Source organism: Varroa jacobsoni, unplaced genomic scaffold (assembly GCF_002532875.2).
Source record: "Varroa jacobsoni isolate VJ856 unplaced genomic scaffold, vjacob_1.0 scaffold_1262, whole genome shotgun sequence".
NCBI classification, from domain to species: Eukaryota; Metazoa; Arthropoda; class Arachnida; order Mesostigmata; family Varroidae; genus Varroa; species Varroa jacobsoni.
In genome coordinates, this window is record NW_019214164.1 from 135556 (window position 1) to 159188 (window position 23633).

The following is a 23633-nucleotide window of genomic DNA, read 5'->3' on the forward strand; positions in this document are numbered from 1 at the left end:
CTGGGGTGTGAGTCGCTTGTTCTATGGAGCCATGGAAATACGGGAGACATGAGGTCTTAACGGGTCTGTCAGCTGCGAGTATCGCGTATGAAATCAGCGAAGAACGTAAAATCGAAGGCATCAATCCCAGTCGGTGTTTCACGCCCATTGTTGATGAAATTCATTCGACGCGTCAGTTATATGTTTCTTAGACACTACTGTCCGTATTTTATCTTGCATTTGGGCTAATTTCTACAAGAGACTCAACCAAAGGCAAAGTATGCATTCCGTATAGATTCGACAACTGATACACCCCTGCCAACTATGGCTATTGCAACGATCATCTAAGTACAACCCCTGTAAAGCCATAGGACAAACCGTTTCTGTAATTGTACCGTTATATTTATATACTGTATTTTGGCTTACATTTAACAACGCAACATCGACTGCATCGTACTATCGCGTTCGGCACTCGCAGTCTAAGCATACTGATGTGAAAAAGCCCAATATTATCCGCAGATAATGTCCAGGTTTATCTCAGCCGATCGTCAGTAAGTGTATTGTATGAGGGAGCATACTATATTATCTAGCCCTGCCGAGCACAATACTTGTTTATTCTGCTCGCAATAGGCAAGCGGGCCTTTGCCGATCCGTGTACAGCTCAACCTATTCCATTTCGGCAACGCACAAACTCAGCATTGAGCAGGAACTCTAGACTCTATAATTAACGATACGTTCTCATAAAGCGTCACCCGTTATTATGGTCATTGTTATAATTATAATGATAATAGAGACATGAACAGACTTTGTATTGATTTATCTCGAGCCAGTCACTCGTCAGCTTTAGACGGCACAGTGGGGTATTTGCCGGTCGTTGCTTCGTCACAGTCACCATAGTTCACGACTAAGAGATATGACTAGCCGCAACGTATCATCAGAAGCAGTTACAATGATAACGTTAATGAGACGTCGAGTGATCAGGCTGGTCACAGTACAATTGGCTTGACTATCGGTTGCCACATCGGCGACGTGGGCATCGATAAAACGGCTCGTGACTTATAAACTGAAAGTATCATTAGTCATATTACAACCCATATCATGAGCTTAGCATACGATGACCTCACCAACGCGGTAGATTTTATTAATGAAAACGAATTTAAAGTGGTGGTCCACTGATCGTTCGTGTTGTTACCTCTTACCGTATTAATAGAAATTTCACAAAAGACCACTTTACCTATTTACGCTAGGCGTACGCAGCTCATTAGCGCCATCTACGATACCTATGGTATAAATGTCATGAACTACGCATCTTCCTTCGTATTTTAACTGAACCATATTATGACGCAGTTTTATTTGTTGGGCTCTTGACGTTTTAAACAAACAGCGCCGTTCCACATTGTTTACATTTGCTTAAAAATAATACATTCTGATAACCGGACATGTTTTAAGCGGCCATTCCTTTAAATACACTTACTTGTCACAGTTTTCTGAGTTGTACAGAGCATGGTGAGGTACTGCACTGGATTATTGCTTGGATTTCTGTCAAGATGGCATCGTGTGCTATATGTATGTAAGCGCCAATAAGATATAAACGGCGTGTTTACCGCGGCTTTTAATGGAGCTTTAAAAGCTTTTAGCGATAAGAGCGCATTCGATGCACTGGGCGCGTCCATCGTCTACGTTGTAACATTTAGTTGCTGTTTTCGCGGACAACAAAAGGAAAGATTGAAAGAAATGGACAAGTTATCTATGAACTAATCGGTCACACGTTTATTGTTATAGGTACAATTTATCCTAAAATTTGACCAACTCGAGTGAGAGTGCCGAAAAATTCAAATTAACTAGCGTCAACGTTTTTTTGTATAATGAATGAGACGATTGTTGAAAAAAGCCTCATACTTTCACCCGGGTCGTGTAGCAGCTCCACTGATTTGATTTGACGTTAGAGTATATTCTACCTATCGTGTACTTTGATGCCCTTCCATTTACCCTTTAAAATCCATGTTACCAGCTCTTTATAACGTCTTTCCGACTTTTGCGCTGATTTATCTGCCTCTCTCAGTGCGTTTCTTGTTCGCGTACTTATTCTTTTATCGTAAACCGCTGGGACCGAAAGACGCGAATGGACAATCTGTTATGTCATTTGTCGTCTGCTTGAACCTCTTTATTTGTTGAATTTATGGAGACGTTGTGCCGATAATATTTCCTATCGTAATTACCGCCTAGGGCACAATACAGGGGATCACCGCTTGCGTTCCTTTCAAGTATGCGAGACGCTACGTCGAGGGTGGATAGTACGTAAATAAAAAAAAAAAAAAAAAAAAACCAGCAAACACTTTATCCCAGTGTATACTCGAAAACTTATGTTGGCCTTTTTTACATCTATGGCTTTCGCTTCGGCTACATTGTAACGCCCTGCTATCATTGGCGCTCCTCTCGTTGCAACACGGTGTTGGGCCGTTAGCAATTTTATGGCTAAAATTTCCTGGCCCGTTGACTACCACAACACATGTATATATCCTGCTAGTCGAGTCCCCCATTTGAAACCTAACCTAGCACAGCTGGCTAATCTTTGCCACTGAGCGATGGGCAACCATAGGTTCTAGAAAATTAGTGAAAAGTTCAGAGGCCCTTATGAAGGCCGTCCTCGATACAGGCATTTTGGACAAAGAAACAAAGTTCAGTACCGCATTTAGCTATGTAACTCCATACTGTATGTATTAGCTTATATGATGTATAGGTAGCAGTGCATAAATCGATTTTATATTAGGTTTAACTGTGAATGCATCTATCTACCTGTTTACAAGCTTGAGTTATTTTCAAATAGCGGCACTGCACAACAAGCAGAGTATGTTTTCTCCTAACAGACAGGTCGTTGAAAATACAAAGCAATTTGTTCCACAGATGGCAAAACAATGATATTGGGTCAAAATAGAAACGTTCAAGAAGTGCGGGACGAGATTTGGGTTCATTATGGCTACGCTTTAAAGGTAATAATGTATTAAGGAGCGTTTTTATGAGAGTCATTCACAAAATCTGCACGGACCATCTAGACAACGCTGCACGCGCCCTGAAATATTCCTTTTGCACTGGGCGGGAAAAAGACTGAAGTTGCTCAAGTTCGAGACGCTGTTAATTAAAAACCTCCAAATCGGTTTTCTTTCTTGGATCTGTGTGCTATTTAGCTACCTACTTGTTCTTTTTAGATGCCCTAATATTATCTTTTATTCCTGAGAAGATATCCGCATCACGCTCAGCCGATGGCTGTGGTACACAGCACTGGAACAGAAGACGATGGTGTCTCTTATTTTTGTATAGAAATACAGCAAAGGCTGATACGAATACTCGACATTTCAATAGTACATATGGACTCACGTTTTTATAACAGTGCTTACAGAGAGAAATTTTGTATCGGACTGATAAAACCCAATAAACGAACGGCTCATTCTGGTCAGATCATGGGACGCTGGTATCCAGTTTACTACTAAAAGGTGATATGATTTAAAAAAATAACTTGAAAGATACCGTTTCGGGAAACATGTTATTATGTGGCAAATCTGCTTCGATTATACAAGTGAAACTATACCAAGTGGGAAGGGTGTCTGTCCGCTCCCTTGTTGCCAATTTATAGGTCAAGCAATTGGATGAAGCATTAAACAGGTTCATAAAACTGCTTAAAAATATTATGGCCGAATATCTAAAAGTATCTGTGTGAAACTCTACCTCTTTTTACTCGGTTGATGAATGTCCAGATGTTAATGTGACAGGCAAACTGTTGAAACAAAGTTTCAGTTGGGGGGAATTGTAACGTACCATTCTTTCGACACAACCGATTATCCTGCTAGGATTCAGTAAGATGGTCTTCTGGTCTCTAAATAGAGATTTGTAGCCATAACACGGGCTTGATCGCAAGTGATACGTCTCTTCGAGGATGTCGATACTCCGTTGAATAAGATTCAACTTATGAGAGCGAGCCGTGTCAAGCCGCGAATTGAATATCGTTCATTAAGCCTAATAAGTACAAGCACATATGGAGGATCTTGTTTATACAACTCCATTTGCTTCTACTGACGCGAATCCCCTCCGCTGACATAACCTATAACAGCTAGAAATCCTAGATATTCTAGAAAACGTGTACGTTATAGCTTACATAACTCAAATGTATATTTGTGTTTCGTATACCTACCCCGCATGATATCAAATGAGAGAACAGAATCCTAAGCAAATACTTTTAGGTCTCCTCCTTTTAGATAATCAAATCTTAAAGCTAAAAAAAAATCTATTGTTTACTTATTACAGGCAGTTAGTTTGTTAAGCTGGCTTCATCGAGACATAGTGACATATTTCCGTAGGTAACTAACATAGCCAACATTTTTTTTTTCATAAAAAATGTACTTCTATCAGTAAAATGGGAAGCTTTACCTGTAATTGAATATCAGCGCCTTCTGGTTACATTAGGGAAAACTCTTCGTTTACCGAAATTTATTACAACTCAAAAACTAACGTGGGTTTTTCTTTAACAACAGGCTTACATTTACAACAATATTCTACTTAAAAATTTATCTTACAAGACGTAGTTGTTCATCTGTAACAGAACGTGCTATGGGATGCTAGGCGATAATTAACGAGATTTTGAAAGAAGCTGATAATAGATACCTTTCACATTTGAATTTAATGAACGGTTAAAAAAGGATCCGAGTTAGCCCGAAAAACAATAGCTACTACATCACCTGAATGGAGTACTTTCTAAATTTTAGTCTTCCGTTACCTGAATATTTGCCGAACGTCTGACATTCTTGTGAAGATATGAGTATGTCAAAGATGGACCATTTGTAAGGTAGTGACTGGATCGTAGATGCGTCATTTAGAGATATATTTATTTACTATAACCTTACGAAGTCAGCTTTTAGGTTACGAAATCCGCCGAAGACCTGACCCGCAATGGACACCGATTGCGAGCAAAGTTGCTGTTTCAAAGCGCTTCATAATATGTGTTATTATGCTTGTCCGTTTGATTAATCGCGAAATTTGAATATCAGTAAACTTATTTGTTTACTTAAGTTCTGTATCTAGTTTCCGAACGTACGTCGTTGCAGTCGTTAAGGCGGAGCACGCGACTCGCGCTATGCGTTGTACTCCTGCCGCAGATATTGAAAAACCGTTATGTTTATCCGTTTCAATCCAATAGTGAAGGACCGCCTCTGGTCCTCGATTATGGTTGAGGAACAATGGATGGGAGAAATATTATTGCCATTCACATCTATATAATATACAGTATTTCAAAAAACAGAGTTAGAAACAGGGCGATATCGAAATCGATATATTGTCCCCATATGCGGTAATGCTGCCACTAATGCAGCCAAAGGTAGCTTCTAATAGTGCTATAAAAAGTGATCAATTACACATCGAGTTAACAATTGTTGCGCGTAAAGAGAAAGAGCATTCATTGTCTTTTAGAGCGTTCAAAGCATGCCTTCGTTACCTGTAGGTGCAACTATCTCACCTAGTATTCGGCTCATCCAAATCCAAAGCAGAGAAGAAACTGTCATGACGTCAGAGTCGCCGATGGAGACCGCCATTGACCCGGTCAATGGACGCTTATCTGTGCGTTTCACGTTCGACTACATCAAGTGGCCACCAGATCACTGGGTTGGAAATGTGTGGGTCTCATTTTTACGTTTCGATCGATGTCCGCACGTTTAAGTTTAACGTTTGAAGTTTCGACTTCATGGCTGAGAAGGCAAAAAAGGATTGATTTTCGGATGCACAGCTAGTGGATAAACGTCATTTTGTCATGATACGATAGAATCTTGCTACAAAAACAACTATCAAGGTCGGAAATGCAGGTCCTGATTGGTCCAAACAACATCTAAAGCTAGAAGTGAAAAGAAAATGATGCAGAGGGTAAATGATGAAGACTCAAAGCACGTCTATGAAGGTTATTGAGTAACGAGATCTTGGGTGAAAGGACGCTTGCCATGCTTTACGCATTTCCTCTGCTTTAGAAGATAAATTATATGTTTCTGGCGGAAAAAACGCTTCCTTACTGATATTTACTATACAAGCTGGTTGCAAAGAGTAGATAAGCACATATATGCCGCTACGTCATCGAATTAAGCCTTAAATAGACGAACTTATCATAATAATGCTGGACTCTTCAAAATAGATATAACCGTTTACATATCCCTCGCACATTGATTCTACATGCGTTTAGCCATCTTCTACAAGGAAGATTCAAAAGTTAGTTGAATATACAATCATTTCGCAAAGCGTATAGATTATACTGTACGATTGTAAATACTAATTTTATGGCGTTTATTCGTAAAAACGATAAGTTATCGAATCTGGCGTATATAATTAAATGAAGTTTCCGTTCAACTCATGCAAGGTACGTTCGTTACGAATAATATTATTGTTCGTGCTATTTTATTGACAATACGTTATTGCTGGCGGAACTAGGGGGGACATATTATATAAAAGTTTAAGTTATCGTAAGAGGCAGAGAGAGTAAAAGAGGGAGCAGTCGCCTCATCACCATTTGTAAGTAAATCTATTAACATCCGATTAGTTCGTTTCTGTGATAAAGCTTTAACACATGCTCGTTTCGGTCCTAATTGACCTTACCCGTGAAAATACATCGAATACGTTAGAAATAATTAAACTGATCGGATCAGAGTGAAATTTTGCCGCTGTCATCAAAATGTCAGTCGATCGGTCAGGTTCCATTGAAGTTAGACACGAAGAGTAGCAGTGCAGCAACATTGATCTCTATTTTGTGAACATAACTAATAGTTTCATATTTATTATATTCATTATATATATACGGCGCCTAACTTTGCGGGTCGACGGCCTTTGCATTTAGTAATAACGCGCGCAACAAATTGATATACGCAGGAAGTGGATGCAGTATAATAAAAACAGGCGGTAGAAATGACGACGAGCGATGTCTAAATGAAGCATAGTTATTAATAATCGATACCGGGAAGACGAGGGGTCTTTAGAAAAGTTGTTTTTTGGCTTTGTAACGTAACATTTTAGCAAGTGACCCCTTTTTTATTTCTATGTCTAGTATCAGAATGGACCTGCTTCCGCTATCCAAGCAATAAAGTCTTTAAGGCTAATTTTAATTAACCAGCCATAGAACTCAATTATTAATTTTCGTGCGTCACCGCTTTTTCCCGGTCAGCATAGTAGCTCAACTTTGAAAGCTTTGATTTGCGACACTACTAACGATTTTACCATTTGCATACATACTAGCTTTAACTTTGAATTAATATGAAATCTTTGAAAAGCTCAGTGAGCGATTAGAAGAACGAAACAATCCAACTTAGGTCTTTTGTCTTGACATACAAACTTGTCATCAATGCTGTAGAAGCGGCGCGGGGACATATATACATGATCTTCAACTCAGACATCAGTTTAATCTGATACTGTAGGGTTAACGCAGGCTGGCATTCAGTATCCGCAGATTCTTGGTTTTGCTATATTTATCAGTCTTAAACTGGCACAGTAACTACAGTAATTAATGACGTCGTCGACAACGGCACCCTTTAGACGGCGTTAAGGCAGAAAGCGAACAAAGAGCTTTTCAGCAAAATACATCACTGTATGTCTGCTGTCTTTCAATGGCGACCCGCATCATTCGTAAAGCCCTACGTACATGCAAAAGCTCAATACAAGAGTCGTTCCATCTGCTGCAGCACTACAGAAAGCGAGCAGCCTGATGCCACAAAATGCATCTTTGATCCCTGGGACCAGACTGCTTCTGCCGCTGCTGCTGATGTTACTGCTCAGATAATCCCCTAAAAAAACTTCACCGCCTTCGCTCGAACGGGAAGAACGGACCTATCACCACCATAACAGTCTTGAATACGGATTTTCTATACGCCCGAAGAAGAGAACGCAATAAGAAATTACTGTTTTTGTTGTACCAGTTTGCCTGACTCTAGTCATCGTTTGCGACAGAACAGGGTTAGATACGGGGACAACTACAGGAGTAGCCGGGAATCAGCAGCGTTTGTCAACTGTCCCAGCGTCAGCAGAAACGGAATCGACCGAACGTCAAGGCAGCTCTTCGTGATATTATTCGATTAGTCTGCGATCATATCGTAGGAACGGATGCTACTTGTCGTTAAATCGTCGTCCCGACGCGCGGGAACCGGAGCAACGTTAGCAGGACAAGGGTCGAACGAAGTTGACGCTCAGAGTTCTTGGTAGCACGTGTTTTTTTGAATGCCAGAACTTTCTCATCGAATGCTTACAAAGAAATGACAATACGCAATATGTTGCCGATATGTGTGTATTAGGTCCATGTATCTTCCTATAGAAAGACAAGAATCAATTTTAGATTTAACGCACAACATATTAAAATACCATGCTAGAGCTTCTTTCATTTTACATCAGAAAGTGAAAGTATATATTTCGGTTCCAACACCATACACCGTAGTCCTATTGCCTGAAAAGTTTTCATCCCACAATTTGAGCCTCAAACGACACACTGACTAATCGCAGTACATCTAGCAATTTTTAAACTTATTAGAAGATACGTATTTGCGTGTTTCATCACATCCAAGTGCGCAACTTTTTTCCGTGTCCTAGAATCAGCACAAGGCGTTGTATGCAACATCTTTAAACATTATTTTATGTTGTAACTAATAGTTGCAAGTGTCCCTATAAGCCTGGCCGATCCCTACAATTACGATCCTCTAAGGGCGTACCTGTTACCGCCACAAACAACCATAACGACCCCACCAACAACGTGTTCACACTCGTCATAAATGCACTAACGTGCTTACCTTCACTCTCTTATTGTTTTTTACCCTGTTCCGCTTACCCTCATTAAACATTCGATCCAGCCACTGTTCTTACAACTTATCCATACCGCTTCAGTCAGCCCCGAGCACCCGCTACTCCGGGTCTGAAGGGCAGACTTCAGCACACTCTAAGCACGGCGAATCTACTACGGCCGTTACAGCCATTACTCCACATACCTCGCTCAAGTTATCCGCCTGGACGTTACTTTATGTATGATTATAATTACTATGACCATTATTATTATTATTCGTACCATTCTATGCACTACATCAGCAGAAGCAGAGCGGATGGAGATCTCCAAGGTGGCAGTCAGTTACCACGATCGTTGCCATCCTATTCCCTCCACCGCTAATATGCCTAAAGCAATAATCCAAAAATGGTAGCAAAAGCATGTAAGTGTGAAGGCTATTTATAGATTACCCATATGCTGTATACACACAACGCTCTATGCTTTGAGAGCTGAGAGCAGCTGTGCCATAACGTCGTCCCTGTGATTGACTTTTACGCCTCCACTTATCATCGCATTCTGCCATTCACTCTCTATGATCATCTCACTACGCAGAAAGCTGGCCAGCCTGTCAGCTAGCCGCCGCAAGATGGGGCATCCGTTGACTACCTTGAAGTGGACAGTGATAGGCGGCGATAACTTATACTCCTGTCAGCGATAGCTGCGCCAGTTGCGGGTGGAGTCAGCTGTCGGAAAAGAATACTTTTATGAATCGATCGAGACATCAACCGACAGCACACATTAAGACACACCGCCATCACACTAGCGTCAAACGCGGGTAAATGGGCGCTACGATCGTCCGCCTCCACCTTTTTGTGTCGATCCATCGTTCGTTGAGACACTTCATTGGAAGCGACGTTTGCCTGCGGACTATCTTTAATATCTTGCGGTAAGTGCAGTAGCAGGAAAGACGGTGGGAGTGGGGCTGGGGCTGGGGGATAGAATCAACTATTGGTCAATGAGGCTCATAAATGCAGTTATAGACCATAATGTTAAGGACACCGATAAGAACAACGCACTAACATAGACGCACTGCTACCATTTTTCACGTAAGTCAACTATATGTTAGTATAAGTGCATGTGGCCATTAGAAAGGGGCTAACGGCAAAGCAGCCCCTTTTCCCTCGTACGCTATATGTTGACAAAGTATTGAAAGGATAAGATGACCCCACGTTCCTTTGCCAGCAGCAAGAACGACACAAGAAGTAACAGAAAATGTAGGGGTAGTTGTAACAAGCATTTGCCTTTGAGGGTCCAGACAGGCGGAAAAAAGAGCAAGGCTCGTAGAAGCGTAAACTTGATAAGCTGACTTGAAACAAGCGAACGCACAAACGAAACAGTTTCTGGCAACCCGCTGTTGTGGGCGTGAGTTTTCCTGCTAATAGAACCGACGTATCTGTACGATCGAATAGTGCCTGATCAGGCAACGACGATTCAGCTATTACTGCTACGTTCGATCACACATACGCCGGATTGACGTGTGACGCTTATTAAGCAGCGATGGGTTAACCAGGAGGGTTGCATGCGAAGTTCTGCCTTATGTTGTGTAAGAAAGCCGTACGCATCCAATAAAAAAAAACTTTACAAAAGTGATAAACTGCTCGGAAAAAGCAGATGACGATTTGTGGATAGTAATAAATTGTCTGATGTTTCGTGCAAACAAAACTGTAACAAAAGTGTAACAACAGATACAGTGTAATGCCGACATTTTTTTCCTGAAATCTGCGACCGAATGGCGCTACTAGACGTATGGTGTTCAGTAGGCATGTCTTAGTCTACGTTCATATTGTTTAGTTGAGCGAATAAACCCCTAAATGGGAAACTCCTGACATAGGGATTACGAAAATAGCCATTTTCGAAGAACCCGACTGTTTCATTCAAGCGGTGCTCCGTAAGGTAACTGAGTTGAGCTCCTATCTGAGATGATGTTACCAGATGACTTTTTGCTCGATGTATTTTAGAACCATTTCCTGCTGGGATTCAGTGCGACGTCAGTGGATGATTGACGGACGCTGACATTCCTATTATTACCGTTGAATGAGATCGCAACGCCGTAAACAAGGTTTTTGACGACTCACTTCTTAGCTCAACCACGCAAATAACGGACAATCTTTACTTTAACACATTTTGTAATTTCGTATACTGCCACGTATATAAACGAGTACAATACCTATTATACTATCAGACCAATAATGAGATAGTTGGTTTGTACCAGACACAAACCAAAAACGAATGTAGCTGAATAAATTACACCCAAACGATCTTCATATAAATATCTCCAGAGTGGTTTTTGTGATTATATATCCAGCACTACGAAGTGCAAATCTGTGGAAAATCTATCAATAATAACATCGATAACAGTATATTTTTGAAGTCGATTCGTTGACTCTGAATTGAACCTAAGATATATGTAACAAATCCTAAATACTGCATTTAATCGGGTCGTCACTATACTTCCACTACTAATTTATTCCCTAGGTTTAACATAAAGATTTAAAATATCCTAGATAGTCTAAAAATTCCCTGAAAAACAAGCGGCTGTTGAGAAAAATCCTAATCTAATATCTGGTATTATGATCAGCATACTTAAATACAAACAGAGATAGGTACGTAAACAATAAGTACCTATTACAAAAAATCGGCCCCTTTGGTATCCGTATGTATTTTTATGGTTTGTTTGGGCTGACATCAAAATGTGTCTGCCACTCCATAATTCTATCCTCGTGCGTCTCGTAGTTTATATCTCTTTCACATGTCGAGCACAATAACCCTGTCGGCAGTGTGGGTCCCGAACGCAACTCCATATGGACCAATAAACTAGAGATGTCAAGATCAAACGTTTGCGGTATATCAACAAACATAAACCATGAGAAGGATTATATTAATGTAGGAGAACTACTTACGCAACCAGGACGATGGAACTGCGAGCATCAACGTGACAGCGTCTGCGTGCTGTGTACGTCATGTCTGTCTGTTGGTGACGTTTGATTTCTTTTCAATTTATTTCTTCTGTCGTCAATAGGACTAACGGAGAGCAGGCGCTTTTTCTGAGAATGCTTGAAATACGGAGCAGGAAGAGTAATTTCATTGAACATTGCAAAATTACCATTTGTTAAAACGCAGATAAAAGACAAACGAAGTAACGAGTAATAGCTCGGTCCATTGATTCCTCTGTTGCTGCTATAGCAAGAGTATACAGCACCAAAAGCTAGCATGAAATGGAAGATGTAAACATAAGCCAAGCCCAAGATAAAAGAGCATCAAGTGGCACTTGGGGAAAGGAAACAACAATCGGCCCGCAACTACAGAAAGCGTATTAGCTTTTTTATGCAAACGAAGAATTCGGCTTGGCTAAAATCGCGAGAGTCGAGTCAGGAAGAACAGGAAAAATAATATAGTAAAGTAGTTGAAAGTAAAAGTTAAATAAAAGTAGAAGTACTCATGGGCCTAAACCGCACCTGTAGGCCTAGACTTTTAGTCAGTTTTTAGAATACTTGTCTTCTTACGAATATATCAAAACATCTTTTCAACCTGTTGAAAGTATCGAGATAAGTCATAGAAAAGACTTAGAACGATAAGAAAAAAAAAAAAAAAAAAAAAAACGTTGTGTGCCCTATCGTTGTGTATGGTTGCTTACTTTCAATCAACTTCCGAAGTGCTTATGTTAAAAATTATCCAAAACGATTAGTTAGATTCTCAGGGCACCTAAAGTACTCAGAAAATACATGAAATTCAAAATCGGCAAAAGAATACTTACCAGCTCCGCGCTGAAACCTGCTGACTATACAATAATCCTTGTGGCGATAACAGGCTGCGAAGTTCATTGCTGCCTGGCAATAGTGGCGGACTATTCATCTGCGGGAAAGTTAGAAAAAACGTTCCAACAAACCAAACATAGAGTAGTTCATTTATGGATTCAACATATTACTACTATTACAAGACGATTTGGTTTAGATTTAAACACAGTTTGAAAAAAGTCTCTAAACTGTTACAAGGTTTTCATTTTGCAGCTCTCCAAGTAGCATAAGAAGCGGAAACTATGGCTATAAGAAGCGTACTTAGTTGTGTAGCAGATCTGTAACAGGCGCAACGTAGTAGCACCCCTATAGCCCCCATAATACTACTCTAACATCATAACGCTAACTTATGTCTACAGTAGAATAAAAAAAGACGATTATAGTCATTCAAGTGGTTTTACTGACTAATATCAAAATGTAATGGTGTATACTTGCAGTAGGGTGCCCCTGTTACAAAGGTGTTGTACAGTTAAATTTGTTGCTTTAACTTATGTGAAATGATGACCACAATTGCTCGGAGAATTTTGGGCTACCCTATATATATGTATATATATATATATTAGGTCACTATATGTGCATCCGGCTTACTTTGATACTGAGTAACTTTTGAACTAGTTGAACTAAAGTAACGTCTTTTTTTTATGGGTATTAGAGATACTCTCGTTTATTTTTTTATACGCTTATGCCAGCATTCCGACATGCGATCTCTTTAACTAGAGTTTTTCGAAGTAAGTCGGTAGTGGGATATGCCTGCCCATCAGTTAATCTTTTTAGTGTCAGAAAGGCCCCGTAATCAAATAGCCGGGTTCAAGCCAATGTTGTATATTCTATCGCTTAATACAGGAAATAGTTGTGGCATAACGATGGAGTCTGGTATGCTCTTGAGGTCCATTGCAAGTACTACCATCACCTTACGCCCAAATTTATTCGACATTGCCACCGAACCTCATACCTCTTTGAGCGATGTCATGATTTCTTCTGGTCCCGCTTCGGCTGGTCATAGAGATTGAACCATGCCTCGTCTATAGCAATCGTTTGCTCTGGGCGGGTTTTCGAAACTCAGCAGTCTGCACGTGGAATACACCATAGGCATTTCTAACTTGTCCGGAGTCAATTTACGGGGATAATTTTTACTCAGTTTTCGTAGTTTTAGCAATTAGGCAATAATTTCATAACACGTTACTTGTTAAGTGCCCATTTTGGCTGACGGAGCCCCTAGGTTCCAATGCCCTACTCTCATAAAAAAACTTACTCAACCGCAACAATACATTCTCATCCTTCGTGTCCCGAAATGTAATAACCTTCAACACTTTAATTTCTGTTTCGACACACTTACACCATTTACTACGTACGGTGCTCTTCCTTAGGGCCTCCTTGACTAAGGTCCTTACCAATTTTCGATGAATTTCTAGCGATGCTGTGGCTTTCCAGGAGCTCATACTTGACCACCAAGCGTTGATTTTTGAGAGTAAAAGAAATTTTTCCTTCTGAATTCATTTCTTTTGTAATAAACTTTACCAAGATTTTACGCACGAGTTTTTAGATATTCGGAAGTATTTAGCAAAGAATTTCGTCTGCTAGAGGCGCGTAGGTAAAAAATGATTCACTCTCGAAGTCCGCCGGATTCACTTGTAACAAGCAAATATGTATATGCATATATACATATATACAGGATACGGCTTCTAAATTGAGACAAAATTTAGCGGGCTTTTTGTTATAACGGACATGCGTTCGCCTGTTACGCGTGATAGCAGATGAGAGCCAATTCATTCCACAACAAAATGACGGACTCGCGATGGCAAATAATAGTACGTCGTTTTTCGGACAGAATCAGCTGTTATCCAACCTTTATGCGCTGGACAAGCCGTCATCAAGATTTTAAATTCGGTTATTTACCTCAAATTGACAGTGTACTGCGTCGCAAGTAGCTTCCAGTACGACACAACGAAAGGTTCACGACCAACAAAAGGCAGCGTGGACTCCGAAATCGAAATACCGTCAAAGAACGATTGTTCTGTATGCGTCAGTGTTTTGGTGGGGAAATTACAAAGACCTTGAGTAAACGTCATACGTCATAAAAGTTCGGCCGATGTCCTCTGAGCGCGATAAAACCAAAAGGGTTGGCCGGTGATGCTTGCAACTCAGTTCTCTCGAGAACGAAGTAGCAGGTTATCTTGGATTCTTCCTAAATGGGAAATTTTTTATTCTTTATGCAAAAATGAACCACAGAAATGATAGCAGGCTGGCGACAATCAATAGGGTTGTGCATATTGTAAGTAGAAGCGAGATTCATGTTCTGAGTATAGTGCCCAGTCGAGGAGACGTCACGCACTATTCCAGAGAAGCGAACGCATCACTGAAGAGGCTTATCTGCATACTCTACAAACTATTCTACGACCGTAAATCGCTGAAGGTCTGAAGGAAAATCATACGTATTCCAATAACGTGATGCACCAACTCATACAACTGCAGGCTGGGCTGTTTCTGAGCGCAAGTCTGTTCTGCGATAAGTGCAGATGACCGAACAGCCTAGATCTGATAAACAATAATCCAACAATGATCGCGTCGACTGCTTGCCTGTGCTATCGAGAAAGGGTAAAAAGGGAAACGTAAAAAGAACATTTGAAATGAAACTGCGAGCGGCCTAGGAGCTAAATTAAAGCTGTGATAGCGGTAAATGGTAATTATTATATCGATAAAGAACATGACCGTCGAGAATGACACCTCCAACAAATATAAGTAAGTCATTAAAATACCTATTTCTACTTAAGTAGCGCCTTAGAAACACGTCAGACGAAAACGTCCACGTTCCGTGCCCAAGAACCAAAGTATTAAACGTCGACATCGTTTTATTAACTAAAATTAGTCTCAGTTTCAGAGCTTCCGTATTAAATCAAGGACCGTTCTTTTAGTTCCTTATCAGATGCAAGTGCTCTTCAGTATTTCTAATCATATTGTATTCTTTGATAACACTCGAAAAAATGAAGTGGTATATATAATAATTGTAGACTTCACCCATAATTATAGGTACCTATCAGACGAACAAGCGAGCTTTGCCTTTGCTGTAGTAGTTGATTAATTAATGTAATCTGATTTGCTCACCTGGCTGACGAAAACTATAGGCGAAGTGCCATATGAACAATCATCCTGTTGCAATTACTCATCAGTCCTACAGCCATTCCCTCACGATGATTCTCATTCAATCAGTCTAATAGCGACATACAAGCCCTGTTGTAAAGCTGGAATCGTCCCATGAATATTTGATTCATGTTACATCTAATCTGAAACTCTGTTACACCGATATTTTCACTTTGGTACAGTCACTCTTTTAACCCCTTATAGGCTAGTTCTGGTCAATTTACGATTTTTCCATCTACATATATTTGGCAAAATAACTTAGCTCAGCTCCAAAGTTACTCAGACAAACTTCAACAAAGCACCCGAGTTGACAATTTTATGCTAAGTTAATCTTCGACCGTGTATGCGACGCTAAGCTGAGACCTCACTACTTTACGATTACTGCCAAACTCCCATTGAAGTATCCTTGTAATTTCTATACTTTATTGCCATTCTAATGTCTTCCCACTTCGCCTAACAATATCGCCTGAAAAAAGCACTCATCCAATTGGGGAATATGGACCACGGTTCAGCCATTTGGCAAATCAACAAGATTAGCATGATGCTCTTCGATGGAAAAAAACAAAATTTCTTCGCCGAAAAACGTGTTCGCACACTTGAGAAAAACGCACTATAGCGGCCTTTGTTTTATGATTTATGGCCTAATTTCGCGAAAATCGTCATTTCACTGCTAAATTGGACAAACATAGAAAAACAAACGAACATTGTAACTATGTGATACTATGTTAGACTGCGACCATTGCAGAAAGCTCGCACAAGTAACTCTTCAATAGAAACACTCGGTTGAGAAATTTTCAGCAGTTATCAAATCGTAGAAAACGACCAATTTGTCTAAATTAGAATTATGATTCATTGACTAAAAGAGAGAAGTATTAAAAAGAGAACAATTGGATGGAACAAATAAAGAAGACAATAGAGAAATAGATACACAGTGTTAGTTATATATGATTAGATTAATAACCTAAAGGGTGGCGCTCATTTTTACGTAGATCGTTCTAGATGTCTTCTCTCTAATCGAAAATAAGACGCACACACAATGTCGAAACAGAAGACTATGCACATATGCCTTAGTAGATGTAAATAACATTAATCTATTCTTTAAATTAGAAGTAAGGAACTGCCGCTTTACAAATGAAGTAAATTTCAATTAAATCGCGTACGCCAGGCTCCAGTTCTATGTTCAAACGAAATAAACACTTTATTGCTCTCACTATGCCAATAATTCTTTAGTGTGTAACAGCAGAGTCGCTCAGTTGGATTATTACAGTATTAAATAACTGCACGGTCAAACCTACGGGGCATGCGCCATGTGCAGGGCAACGCACGCTGAATTCGAGGAATCCGAGACAGATTTTAGAGAGTCCAACTATCTGAAGTAAACTAGACAATTGTCCGTGCAACAGGCCAACCTCCGAACAAGGAGCTAATTCAAATAAAGCAGCGTAATACTTTTGCCCTTCTAGGCTACTGTCCAGTTTTGGCGTCAAGGATGCACGGCCGAAATACGCTTTTAAAGGCCAACGATTCGAGAAAGACCGGAAACATAGGCTACTAGAGCTCTTTTACGTAAGTCGAATAAACAGGTGTTAATACACAAGGCCTTAAATGCATAATAAACAATTAAGTTACAACAGTATTTATAACTGTAAACCCCCTTATTATATGCTTATTACCAAACACAAATCAATATATTTTTATGCTTCGAGATATACTACAGTAAACCATTTATCTACATTCGTCTCGCTCATTCTCGGTATACGTTTGTTGCAAGGGTAATAACTGCGCGCACCGCTGTCCTGGCAAACAATATTATCAAAAAATGCCAACTGGAAACACCAAAATGGAAAGAAAGACAAATGGAAAATGACTGGAAAGTTACCTACGTTGTTACCGCGACCGGCTCTTACAGGTCCCTGATTTCCCGTTGTTCGTGCTGCTAAGAAGCAACAATCACAAGCGTGCGTATGCTGTCAGTGAGTTAGATGCACTATATTGTTGAAAGGTTACACCCTTTCCAGGGGTCAACCAATTTATCCTCATCGGCCGTAGAAGCAATGACGATGTCCCTTTAACTGTTTAATTTGATAATTTATGTGTATACGAGATAAATTTTTTTACGGTAGCACCTGTTACTGCGGCTAACTCCATTCGCCCGTTGTACTCTGTTTATCATCTATTTATCTGCAAGCTCTACCAAAAATCCTAATGATCGGAATACCTAGCCTAGGCTTCTTACATTGAAATTACCTACTTTTGCCTTTGACTCTATCCCCATCACATTCTGATAAAAAGTCTAATATTATAGGATATAATAAAAATTTAAATCTTTTTTGTCACTGAGACTTTAATACATACGCAGGTTCTTTCGACGACACTGTCAAATCGAGGCTCCTTTTAATAAGCTCTAGGACAGTGTTAAACCAGCCCGGCTTGATCTTGAGGGCGGACGAACTTTTGAATCGGCCCAATGGTCCTCGTTCGGTACGAGGTACTAGAGTAGCTGACATTCTTTCTTGAACTTCTTAGGGCTTCAGCAAATCCCGACTACTTGCCCGCGTCCTGTTGAGTAACTGTCACAGTAGCGTAATCGCAACAACTGCCACACTGTAGAAGCACGACATTTTTATTTTGAGCATAATTCATTTGAAATGCGACAATAACTGGACGAGTGCAAAAATGATTACGTTAGTTTTTTTGTTGATTTCTCTATTGGGGCACATGATAAGCATAGAAACAGGCGCGTCTCACTTATAGTTACCCCATTTAATAAAGTCCGCAAGCAAAAAATTGGTAAGATATATTTGACGTCAATAGCACTGTCAGTAGTAGTCACAACTATACAATGCTGATCGTTTTCCTATCCTATTGGGCAACCTATAAAGCAGTCAATTGAATTCTTATAGTAGCCTATATTTTAGAATTAATACGAAGGGGGCCAACATACGGAGATCTCGTTCGAAAGAACGAAAACCCTTTCTAATATCTTAAATAACTGATTGTATTTTTTGTTTTCTTTTTTATTCTAAAACACGAAGATACGTATTTCTTCAGCCTTCAATTGAGTTCACTCGAGCACATGATTTATGCTGATGCCTCCGGGTTCTACGATCTAGGTATCAGCATGCACCAAAAACATGTTGCTATGCCAGTGACATTAAAAAATCGTTTTTTTTTCATAATAAAGATTTTTTTATCTGAATTTGAGCCATTTCGTCATCTTGATTAGGTCAATTATAAACACATGTCTCCTCAGCTGTGCTTAACATCAACAGAAGAAAACATGACATTATTCAAACATTTTCTTCTACTGCAAAGGGGCATGTCCTAATTGTATTAATGCAACACATACTTACACAAAGCCCTCTCTTTAGATGGAAACAGTCTGAACGCTGCCCTGGTCGGTTATTATTCCCATCAATACCCTATCTTTGTTAACCACCGTCGATCATCACAATCTTTAGCCTGTATCTCAAGATACGTAGTAAGACAGAGAAAACAAAAAAGAAGTATAGAATGCTGGACAATAACTATACTTTATTAAAGGAATAGATAAACACATATTCAGTTGATGAAATCTGACATTTAATTTGTGCAATATATAGAACAATCGGTGTTTTTTTTTTTCTACAGATGACTAGTAAAATACAATTATATTATTGATCAAACAAAGCAACGTATGCCCTATAAGAAATATGCGGCATCGTTAAACTTAGCTTCTTTCCAGTCCTTCTAAATAAATAAAGAAGCTATCCACATTTTTACACCGATGTAACATTAGCCCCCCAACGGCTACGATTTTTTCACGATTTCTCTTAGATCACTACTAGTGTCATTCGGCCTACTCCTTGCAAACCTAGATTTTTGAACGATTTTTTAGATATCGCTCTCTCGAGGCGGCACGTGTTGTCTCTGTGCTACAAGCATCTTCTCGTGAAATGAGCATATAAACGGGGCCGTCATATATGTGATGATCACAAATATTGACGACGTCTCCGAGATCGATACGCTTCACCTTTGCGTCTCCTTTATAGGCTGCACATATTTATCGAGAAATAAAAGCAGGGTAGTCCGTTATGACCCCCAATCAGCTTCATGTTCCGAAGTAATCGCATCTTATTATTGTAGGTAATATGGCTGTACTGTCACTTTTTTTTGTACGTGAATGTCCACACCTGTTCGATTGGCTGAATAGCAGTTGTGCACTTACTGTGGTCATAACTCGTTGTTCTGTCGAAAACGTATGTTCTCTGCAATTTTAACCCAATTAATATTTTGAGCCACAAATGCGTCGACCTTTATCGACATGTAGAAGAAAGCAGCGGTGCCAAATACATTTGTTCTATCGACAGGCTGACCGGTGGTACTGATGACCGAGACCTCGTGGAGTAGTTCTCGGAAGCGGTCGCGTCGTACAGAGACTTTATCCGCAATTGTAAAGCAATGTTGATTGTTCATTCTGAAACTGTTAGCTGGAGTTGATCTTGCAGGCTCGCGGATCCCACGGCAAGTTTCTTCGGACGAAAGGAACGTCACAGAAGAACAATTATCAGATGTATTCCTGCCGAAAATGGCCACGCCACTAAACCTCCGTGGGCATGCACGTCGCGGTTCTTCAGTGAAAAGTGTATTTTGTTCTAGAAATAATTTTCATTTTATTTTGGTATTTTATCCCGATATTTTAACATCATATTCGCTCCGCTCCTTGAGTCGTTCAGTTAGTTTGGGCTTGTAAGTAGCTTCAAACAGAAGCCATGTAAAGACTTCAGTGTTCATAGCAATATCCACGGCAAACTTTGAGCGATCCCAGAAGTCATTATCTTGCAAGCAGTCTTCGATGTTAAACTAAATGGTTTTTTCCATCTTGTACATGATATCGCTGAAGCTTACATCAAGGCACAGGTGGTTTTCGAACAATCGAACTGGGGTAGACGTCAAACGATACGGCAATACTTTATAAGTGCTGCATGAAAAACTTAAACTCTTACTTGTCTTAAATGTGGGGAAGTTACTCGGAACCGTCCATTACTTCCGAGGCGTACGAGCACTACGAAACTTCGTCTTCTGTAGCCACCATATGAGCAATCTCGAAGTGGAACTACAAGCTACTGCTGTTGATTAATCGTCCCGTCAGATGTGACGATTCATCATTTCGAAAGCGAGAAATTACAGTTAACTTCGGGTTCAATGTGTCGTTTCTACAAAATACTGTTACAATCTTTACGAGGAGCAGCTCCGCCCTCAGTAGACTCAACTACAAAACGAAGCAATTGAACTCGCCAAAGCACTGTAGTTAACTCCAACCCGGCCCAGTTTATGTCCTTGTAGGCATTCATGAACTACCCGCTCTCTAGCTGCTAATTGTCTTTATCTGAAACTCTGCTAGTTCTTCAAACGAATCCCTACTGAATTAATCAAGTTCCTTTGGCGACGTACAGTTGGGCTGAAACAAGAAAGAATTTGGCAATCTCTGCAACTTAAATACGCCCAATTATATTTAGAAAACATACATGATTAGGACGCTTTTTCGGACATGACAGGGCATAGAGAGAAGAGATCTTTTATATATTTATATATATATACTTGTTATTTTGGGATCTAGCACAGGAATTACCATCCAAAACTGTCGGCTGATTAAGGGTGGTATACTAGTAAGTAAACTTATGTGCTATATCTATCACATTCGTAAATATATATCGACTGGCGGATAATTTTCTAATTCATCCATAGTAATAATATCCTGTTTAGAGCACGCTGATTGTTGTAATAATACGATACAGCTAAGTTGTTTAAAAATTGGTATAAATAACAATAACATTTGTTTAAATGTATATATATATATATATATATATATAAATTATCCATGAATCGTATTACAGCGTACGCTGGTATCCCTGGTATAAAAAGAATTTCAAAACAAAAGCGCTTAGTTTGAAAAATTGTTTCTAACGGGAGTAACTCGAGTTTTGTAATACAGAAGATATAAAACAGTACCTCGTAATTTTTAATTCTTTTATTAATTTCGCTGGGAATTGTCCATCCATCAATTTCTTTATCTATCAAAGTCCAGGTTACACTTCCATATAATCGCTGAACGAGGTTACAAACGAAATTATGGTGCGCTATAGAATAATGCAAAACGCGTGTCCTACACTTACAGCATGACTTGCCGAAAACTGTGCATCGTTGGTCATTTCGCACGAAAATATGAAGCTCCCAGAGGTCCCTCAGGCAAGATATGTGGACGAAGGAAAGATACAGTTGTTCGATTTCTCAAGTAGGGCTTTTAGTTGAAATAAACGGGCCCAGTAGCGGTGAAAGCCCCGACACGATTCCAGACTGTCACCGTAGCAACAATGAATTCACTCACCTGGCTGCTGGGTGTGATCACTTGATATGTAAACAAACCCTTTTAGCGAAGGGCGGCCGTCGTTTGCCGCTTCTATAGGTATATATATATATCTAAGAAATTTCACGTCGTCGACGACCTTCTGCCAGACGGGGATCGTGATGTCGCAAGTCAAGAAGTTTAAAATACGTAGGAAAAAAAAATAGTATGAAATAGATAAAAAAAAAAAAAAGAAGCGACAATAAACCGCCTAGAGACCTGCAGGCGCAAAGCTCACGCTAAACAACCTGTAGGTATTTTTCTTTGAGGAATGTCAGTTCTATGGTACGTTGGAACCAGTCGATTACTACATCAATGGACTTCATTACAGCCAAGGACATTTCGCGGGCGCCAAGTAATCCACTGTCAAAAAGAATTTCGATGTGATGAACTGATTGTACAGATAAAGTATCGATAAACGTCTCATAAAACAAAATCAATAGAATTCCATCATGGAAGTAGATACAGGTCACCGTAGCTAGCGACACGAAGTCTTTTCTAGGGCTGCAGTCAGTAATTCAAATTTCGTCGTGTGATAATGCGTGTATAGTGCCAGCTGGAACGAATCTCTCAGAGTTGAAAGCAAGCACCGCTGAAGTAGAGGAGAACGCCCTCGACATGAATGGCAAAATATAATGATCTTAATGGGGTCTGGCTCAAAAGCGTAAGCATTTGTGACACCAATTCCAGTAGCAGCTGTCACGGCATTGCTATTCATTTCAAAGACCGCTTGATGATACTTGAGATACTTTGCATTAGCTAGGGATCTTCCTAGAGATGTACTTGAAATCTGTTCAGCGTCGCTGAAGATTCCTTCCACACCGAGTGCCTGCACCTCTGTGACGATGCTTTTTTTGTTCGACATTGATTACGACGTTTGGCACGGTGAGCGCCACATCCGGTCTGTGAGTGACATTTAACCTAAAAATGGCCTGAGCTATCCTGTCGGCAGTCGTCTTTGCCATGATTCCATCGACGTGCTCTTTTTCTTTTAACGGGATAGCAATTATTATAGAGCTTTATCCTTTTCTATACGGATTATTCACTACTTTGAGCTGTCCTGTCTCGCAGACGTTCGACTGTGTGTCGCTATCTTCGTCATGAAGTGCTGCTTTCCTTAGTCCTGTCGCAGAGCCAGAAGTTTCTCTTGAAACATATCGGTTCAAATTTGTCCTTTGCGCTCCTTCTGCAGGTGGGACATGTCCACTGAAGACCTTTAACACTCAGCAGAAGTAGAGCAGCCCGCTGTGACCCGCAATTAGCTTCATGTTTTTTGTTCAAGGTGTGCCAGTCGCCGCCGCCGCCGCCGCCGCTGAAAATGCCCAATCGACTGAGCAGCGAGGCAGTTTCCGTGCTCTATAGCTTCACTGATATTTGGTGATAACTAGTTATCACAGAAAAAATACGTACTATGACGGGTTATCGATTGTCTTCGCATGTATGAGCTTCGTTCACTGATTGAATGAGCAGCGCGGCTTGGAACTCCATTGGCACCCACAGACGACGACGACGA

At 40.2% G+C, this 23633-nt stretch overlaps 1 long non-coding RNA gene across 1 annotated transcript; it reads right to left on the reverse strand.

Annotated features, from left to right (window-relative positions):
• Positions 1–4864: 4864 nt before the first annotated feature.
• On the reverse strand, positions 4865–18959 carry LOC111268151 (uncharacterized). Its single transcript, XR_002685032.2, has 5 exons — positions 18091–18959; positions 12558–12655; positions 11704–11856; positions 5483–5711; positions 4865–5117 (listed from the first exon to the last, which is right to left on the reverse strand). It is a non-coding gene; the product is annotated as an uncharacterized LOC111268151 (long non-coding RNA).
• Between the last annotated feature and the right edge of the window lie 4674 nt (positions 18960–23633).